This window comes from Arvicola amphibius, chromosome 12 (assembly GCF_903992535.2).
Source record: "Arvicola amphibius chromosome 12, mArvAmp1.2, whole genome shotgun sequence".
Classification (NCBI taxonomy): domain Eukaryota; kingdom Metazoa; phylum Chordata; class Mammalia; order Rodentia; family Cricetidae; genus Arvicola; species Arvicola amphibius.
The window spans coordinates 64,097,959-64,106,163 of record NC_052058.2 but is presented as its reverse complement, the minus strand read 5'-3'; positions in this window follow the sequence as shown (position 1 = coordinate 64,106,163).

Genomic DNA, 8,205 nt, shown 5'->3' with positions numbered 1-8,205 from the left:
CTGCCTCAGCGTTGGCATAAATTTTGTTGGCTGATTCTTAGTAGACAATTCCAAAAGATCTTTGTGATGAGAACAAAGTGTAAAAGCATGATTATAAAATTAGGATGGGAGTTTCACAATTCCTATGCTAAATTCAGGATTAGCCCTGTAAATTTGTACCTAGGTTTTAAACTTTTATGTATTGTTTGTGTGGTGTGTGTGCATGCCTCATGGGGGTCTACCATGGTGCCTGTGGAGGGGTCAGAGGATAGTTTTGTGGAGTTTGTTCTGACTTTCCACCTTTATGAAGCTTCTGGGGATAGAACTCAGGCCACCAAACTTATACAGCAAATGTCTTTATCCTCTGATCAATCTTGCTGCCCTCCTTTTTTATGGGAGGCGTTAGTCATTAGAAATACGGAATGATGCCTTTGTCACACAGCGCCTGGTTGCGAAGTCTAGTTCCCAGCTGAAAGCATAAGTACTCATGAGAAGAAATTCAGCCTTTCATTTTTATCGTCCCACAGACAGTGTGATATTCTAGAGCACATTCCCTTGGTGGCAAAGGCTGTACCAATGGCTGCTACGGTCGTTTTGATGCACGCTGTGTTGTTGTCGGTTCGCTGACATGCAGCTTTGATATAGTCATTTTGATGCTAGGAACATCTTGATGTAGCTGCCTTGATGTGGCTGTTTTGATATGGGAACATTTTGACTCTGCCTAAAAACAAACCAATAAACTCTTCACTTACAAAAAATATGTAACAAGTAGCATACATGACAGGTCTTTCCACCCACTTCCTGAGCCCCCATCTCATCCTGGTAGATAAGTCTAGTAGATAATTCTATAATTACCTTCTCCCTATAATAGAAGCCAGTCTGCCGAAGTAGATAGACACTGTCATCACAGAAAATATCCCCATCAAGGAAAGAAGATATTGGAAGGGTGGATCCAACTTATTAACACAGCTTGAAAGGAGAAATATGATTCTAGAAACACTGACTATGCTTGAATCGTTCAGAAGCAGCCTCTTGAAGAATTGATGCTATCCTTATATCAGGAGCCCTAATGTGGGTCACAACCTGTCTATCTGCCTCTCAAGATCTTGAAACAGCTGTGTGTGGTGAGGCATTTCTGTGACAGCCTGTGGTGATTTGAATGAGAATGTCCCCCTCATGGGCTCAGATATTTGAATTCTTAGTCCCTAGTTGGTGGTTCTGTTTGGGTAGACTTAGGAGATGTGGTCTTCCTGGAGAAATTATGTCTCTGGGGACAACTTTTGAGGTTCAAAGTTGTTGGGGAATATTGTTTTAAGGTGCATTGCTTTCGTTTATGCTGTGAAACATTTGTTTAATGATGGAAAAATGTGTTGCTTTTGTTTATGCTGCATTTGTTTAAGCCTGTGAAACTGTGATTCCTTGCCTGTCTAACACACCCGATGGTCCAATAAACAGTTGAATGGCCAACAGCAAGGGAGGAGCAAGGATAGGCAGGACTGGCAGGCAGAGAGAATAAAGAGAAGGAGAACTGAGGAAGAGGAGAACCAACAAGAGACCAAGGGGAGGAGGACATCAGGGGCCCAACCAGCCGCGGAGTAAGAGTGAAAGTAGGACATACAGAACTAAGAAAAGGAAAAAGCCCAGAGGCAAAAGGTAGCTGGAATAATTTAAGAAAAGCTGGCAAGAAACCAACCAAACTAAGACTGGACATCCATAACCAAGAACAAGCCTCTGTATATGATTTATTTGGGAGCTGGGTGGTGGGCCTCCCAAGAAGGCAGAAGAGTAAACCATTGCACAACACAAAGCCATGTGCCATTCCCAGTATGCTCTCTCTGCTTCCTCTTTGTGGCTTAAGAAGTAAGTTCTCACCTTGCTGCTCTAGTCACCAAGCCTGCCAGTTACCCACTGTGATGGACTCTGGAACTGTAAGCCCAAATAAACCCTTCCTCCTAACGTTGCCGTGGACATGCTGTGTTATTACAGCATCATAACGAATACATAGGCCGTGGGCCTTTGAGTGGAGAACAGTGCCAGGGAGCACAAATGTGAAAAAAGAGTCACAGCATTGTTCACTCAAACAAGAAGTAGCCGCCCCAGGCTGCCCAATAACAGTGGTAGACATGGAGAAACTGGCTGACCAAGTTTTGAATTGATCCAGGGTTGATATTTTGTCATTCAGATGTGACGGGAGCAAAGATATGAAATTGTTTGGTCTTTTGCCCCACTGATATTATCATGGATCTAAATGTTTTACCTTGTTGATCCCATGGATAAACAGAGAATATAAACTCACTTCCTTCTCTTCTTTAATAATTCTCTAAGCAAAATGAGTTAAACACCCTGGGAAGCCAGATGAATAAATCATTCATATAATTAATGCTTTAATTCCTTTACAACTACATCTTTATATTATTTCTTCCCATGAAATAAAATATTAAACATTTTACAAATATATCTGTCTATTTATGTCACTATTATCTTTTTTTTTTTTTTTTTTTTTTTTTTTTTCGAGACAGGGTTTCCCTGTAGTTTCTAGAGCCTGTCCTGGAACTAGCTCTTGTAGACCAGGCTGGCCTCGAACTCAGAGATCCGCCTGCCTCTGCCTCCCGAGTGCTGGGATTAAAGGCGTGCGCCACCACCGCCCGGCTGTCACTATTATCTTGTTAAAGATTTGAAATATTGCTTACTTTTAATATGTCCTTACAGAGTATTGTATAACATGTTATAAAAATCTATACAATTCACATGGTTTGTCTCCTAGAAATACCAATCTTTCCTTTCCCCAAACTAATTTATTCCATTTTCCACTGAAAAGGCTTCCTTCTCAGTGTTTTGTTTTAATCTCAATCCCTTCTGAATACTCTGATATTAATTTTGGTCAGCAAACAAAGGTAAAGTGCAAATCCCTGTGCATCATCACTATTCTAGGCACTAAAGCAGCGGTTCTCAGCCTTCCTAGTGCTGCGATCCTTTAATACAGCTCCTCATGCTGTGGTGACTCCCATCATAAAATCATCTTATTGCTACTTTGTGACTATAATTTTTCTACTGCTATGAATCATATGTATCTGATATGCAGGATACCTGATATAGAACCCAAAGGGGTCACCATCCACAGGTTGAGAACCACTGTATTACAGGGAACAAAAATATAAATAAGAAATGATTCTTGCCCTTAAGAAATATATCCAGGGAGATCAACTTGGCTACTGAGAAAATGCAAAACATAATAAACAATAGGGATATTACTGTGTACCTTCACTCACTGTTTCAACAGTTCTGATGGGGCCATGGGCACATCATAGTGGTATATCATGTGCTCAGCATGCACAAGATCCTGGGTTCAGCCCAACCACCACATGAAGAAAAAAGCAAAACTGGCCCAGAGAGAAGGTTCATCGGGTAAAGGCACTTGCTATCAAGTCGAAGGATCTGAGTTTTAGCTCTAGGAGCCACATGGTGGAAGAACTGACTTCTGCAAGTTGTCCATAGACCATCACACACACACACACACACACACACACACACACACACAACCTCATTAAAGGAATACTTAACCCAAACCAGCACAGTAAATTTAAAAATTACTATATAAAACCCAGACTATAGAACATGCTGGTCTTGATAGCATGTGTCTCTAATCCCAGTATCCAGGATGCTGAGGCAGGAGGATTATGCATATCTAGGCCAATCTGGGCTATACAAGGAGGCTCTAAAACAAATAAACAGGTCAGCCTGGACTACAGAAAGAGACTCTATCTCAAACAACACCAAAAAAAAAAAAAAAAAAAAAAAAGCAAAGCAAAACAGAATGGATTTACTTGGATGGAGCCAGGGAGAGAGCATTTGTTCCAACATGAGCCAAGCCCTCATTCAATCCTCAACAGCTCACAGAGAAGAAAGTTACCATGTGGTGGATAGCAGGTGCCATAAGCCTACATTTTTGGTGGTTATTTAACCAGAGAGTGACTGAGGTATTATACCCTACCAGAAAAAGGAAAGGGAAAATGACATTTAAACATGGGAAACCCTCTTGGGATAAGCACTGTCCTGCATGTTTCACTGTGTCTTATCTCATTTAGCCCTCCCAACAGACCCACTGATAAAGGAAGACAGCCTCTCAGGACACGGGACTCTTCTCCAAGGTCATTCAGCTCAGATTTGGCACGAAGTCTGGATTCAATTCTAGCAGAAGCCAGTCTGTTTAGGCCCCTCAAGGAAGGCAGCGGCATGGGCTACAGTTCAGGTACAAAGGTAACTCATGTTTGAAAGGATGACTTTAGGTTATTAGGACTTTACAAACAAATGGTCACAGCCAATCTAGATTCACCACTGAGTAACTCAGGGTGGGTCACAGTGCTTGTTAATAAATGTTACAAAGATGGACTAAACATGATCTTTAGCTCTCAAAATGACTGTATCTAATCCTTTAGGTCTTGAATCTAGAAAGGTCCTTTTTCCCTCAAAATAGAAAAACTAATAATCATAACATTTATTGCCCTTACTAGCCCTGGAATCTATACTAAATATATAGACTCTACATTCTTGTAAGATAGAGTGGGTCCTGCAGGTTAAACGCAGGTCATTAGGATTAATGTCAAGCAATAATAAATAATAATTTATTATTATTTATATTATATGGTGTTGAACCATCTCACTTGCTCAAAATCATGGATTTAGAACCAGGTTGGAAAGGTTCAATTATTTGTTTCTCCTTCTCCTCCCTTTCTGATTTTTTTTTTGTGTGTGTGTTGTTGTTGTTGTTTGTTTTTGCTTCTTGGGTTTTTTTTCCCCCTCAGATTATCCATGTGGGGGAAGCCAGCTACCATATTCTGTGCATTCCTACAGAGAGGTCCATGTGGAAAAAACTGAGGCCAGCTGCTAACGGCCATGTATGTCAGCTTCAAAGCAGAAGCTGCAGCTACAATGAAGCCCACAGATGTCTGGATTCAGCTTTTGGGTTGGTTGCCATTTACCAGAGACCTAGAGCTAAAACCATCCAGTTAAGTTGCTCTGAGACTCTGACCTCATAAATATGGAGACATGGTATTTGTGGGGTGAGTTATTACTCAGAAATAAGAGAGGAATAGGGAGCTGGAGAGATGGCTCGGCGGTTAAGAGCATTGCCTGCTCTTCCAAAGGTCCTGAGTTCAATTCCCAGCAACTACATGGTGGCTCACAACCATCTGTAATGGGGTCTGGTTCCATCTTCTGGCCTTCAGGCATACACACAGACAGAATATTGTATACATAATAAATAAATAAATATTTAAAAAAAATAAGAGAGGAATAGTTAACTCTGATGAACTGCTCCTCATCCTGAAGGCTGAATTCTGATGTGTCTGAATGTCTCTCCAGTGACCCCAAATGCACACAAACATGCATGCACGCACACCCTGAACTTCACCACCCAGGTTCTTTCTTTTCTCATTATTTACAAATAATCAATTGTCCCAAAGAAAATCCCTCTCTTGCCATTGGCTCCAGGTCTAGCCTCTGACTTAACCACCTAGTGGGGTGAGGGGCTTTGCTCACTGGGATGGCTCCTTAGACACACCTGTTTATCTCACATGCCTACTCAGCCCCTCATGAGCTCAATTTCTCACCTTTATCTCATTTCTCTTCCAGGAGAAGATGACACAGAATAGATTCAGGCAGTTAGTTAATAACTACTCACCTTTTCCCCAGGTACAAGGGAGGCTGAGGATGGATGGCTTGAACCCAGGAGCCCAAGGATAATCTGGGCAATATTGCAAGATTCAGTCCTCAGCCAAAAAAAAATTAATATTAAAAAGGTATTATTCTACCAAATATCCCTTCTCCAGGAAGCCAATATTTGTATTTCCATTCACAGGCATGAGGGTCTTTTGCCTTTGATCACATGGGGGTTAGATGGAACAACCAGGACTGAACCCCACATTTGACTAGCCCCAGATTCTGTTCTTTTTTAATTAATTAATTTTTTTTTTTTTTTTTTTTTTTGGTTTTTCGAGACAGGGTTTCTCTGCAGATTTTTTAGAGCCTGTCCTGGAACTAGCTCTTGTAGACCAGGCTGGCCTCGAACTCACAGAGATCCGCCTGCCTCTGCCTCCCAAGTGCTGGGATTAAAGGCGTGCGCCACCACCGCCCGGCTAATTTATTTTTTATTATTAAAAAATTTCCACCTCCTTCCTGCTTCCCATTTCCTTCCCCCTCCCCCCACTCACTTCCCCCTCCCTCTCCAGTCTGAAGAGCAGTCAGGTCAGTGTTCCCTGCCCTGTGGTAAGTACAAGGTCATCCCCCCTCCATCCAGGTCTAGGAAGGTGAGCATCCAAACAGACTAGGTTCCCACAAAGCCAGTACATGCAGTAGAATCAAAACCCAGTGCCATGGTCCTTGGCTTCTCAGCAGCCCTCATTGTCTGCCATGGTCAGAGAGTCCGGTTTTATCCCATGCTTTTTCAGTCCCAGTCCAGCTGGCCTTGGTGAGCTCCCATTAGATCAGCCCCACCGTCTCAGTTGGTGGGTGCACCCCTCGTGGTCCTGACTTCCTTGCTCATGTTCTCTCTCCTTCTGCTCCTCATTTGGACCTTGGGAGCTCAGTCCGGTGCTCCAATGTAGGTCTCTGTCTCTATCTCCATCCATCGCCAGATGAAGGTTCTGTGGTGATATGCAAGATATTCACCAGTATGGCTATAGGATCGGGCCATTTCAGGCTCCCTCTCATCAGCTGCCCAAGGAACTAGCTGGGGACATCTCCCTGGACACCTGGGAATCCCTCTAGAGTCAAGTCTTTTGCCAACCCTAAAATGGCTCCCTTAATTAAGATATATACTTCCCTGCTCCCATATCTACCCTTCCTCCATCCCAGCCATCCCATTCCCCCAAGCTCTCCCCATCACTCCTTCTCACTTTTTTCTCCCCATCTCCCCTTACCCCCATCCCACCCCACCCCCAAGTTCCCAATTTTTGCTCGGCAATCTTGTCTACTTCCAATATCCAGGAGGATAACTATATGTTTTTCTTTGGGTTCACCTTTTTATTTAGCGTCTCTAGGATTTTTTTTTTACGAATTATAGGCTCGATGTCCTTTATTAATGGCTAGAAACCAATTATGAGTGAGTACATCCGATGTTCATCTTTTTGTGTCTGGGTTACCTCACTCAGGATAGTGTTTTCTATTTCCATCCATTTGCATGCAAAATTCAAAATGTCATTGTTTTTTACCGCTGAATAGTACTCTAATATGTATATATTCCACACTTTCTTCATCCATTCTTCCACTGAAGGGCATCTAGGTTGTTTCCAGGTTCTGGCTATTACAAATAATGCTGCTATGAACATAGCTGAACAAATGCTTTTGTAACATGATAGGGCATCTCTTGGGTATATTCCCAAGAGTGCTATTGCTGGGTCCTGGGGTAGGTTGATCCCGAATTTCCTGAGAAACTGCCACACTGCTTTCCAAAGTGGTTGCACAAGTTTGCATTCCCACCAGCAAAGGATGAGGGTACCACTTAATCCGCAACCTCTCCAGCAAAGGCTATCATTGATGTTCTTGATTTTAGCCATTCTGACAGGTGTAAGATGGTATCTCAAAGTTGTTTTGATTTGCATTTCCCTGATCGCTAGGGAGGTTGAGCATGACCTTAAGTGTCTTTTGGCCATTTGAACTTCTTCTGTTGAGAATTCTCTGTTCAGCTCAGTGCCCCATTTTTTTAAATTGGGTTAATTAGCATTTTAAAATCTAGTTTCTTGAGTTCTTTATATATTTTGGAGATCAGACCTTTGTCTGTTGCAGGGTTGGTGAAGATCTTCTCCCAATCAGTAAGTTGCCTTTTTGTCTTAGTGACAGTGTCCTTTGCTTTACAGAAGCTTCTCAGTTTCAGGAGGTCCCATTTATTCAATGTTGCCCTTAATGTCTGTGCTGCTAGGGAGTCTGTTCTTTTTGACAGATTTACCTTTTCATGCTTTTTTCTTGTGATAGTAAACACATGGAAGGGTGGCGTAGATTGTGCCTGCTGTAAACATAGCACTTATAATGGATTGTAAGAAATATTTATTTTTGCTCTGTTCAGTCAAAGTAGCTGATATATGTTGTGTATATATCTCCTCCAACTCCTAATGTCTTTGTGGAACAGAATAAGGTACTTTGCTGGCGAGCTCCTGGTTTTCAGCAGGAGACTTGGCTGAACGTGTTCGCCACAGTGGGAGGCATTCTCTGACACTCCTCCAGCCCCTGCTG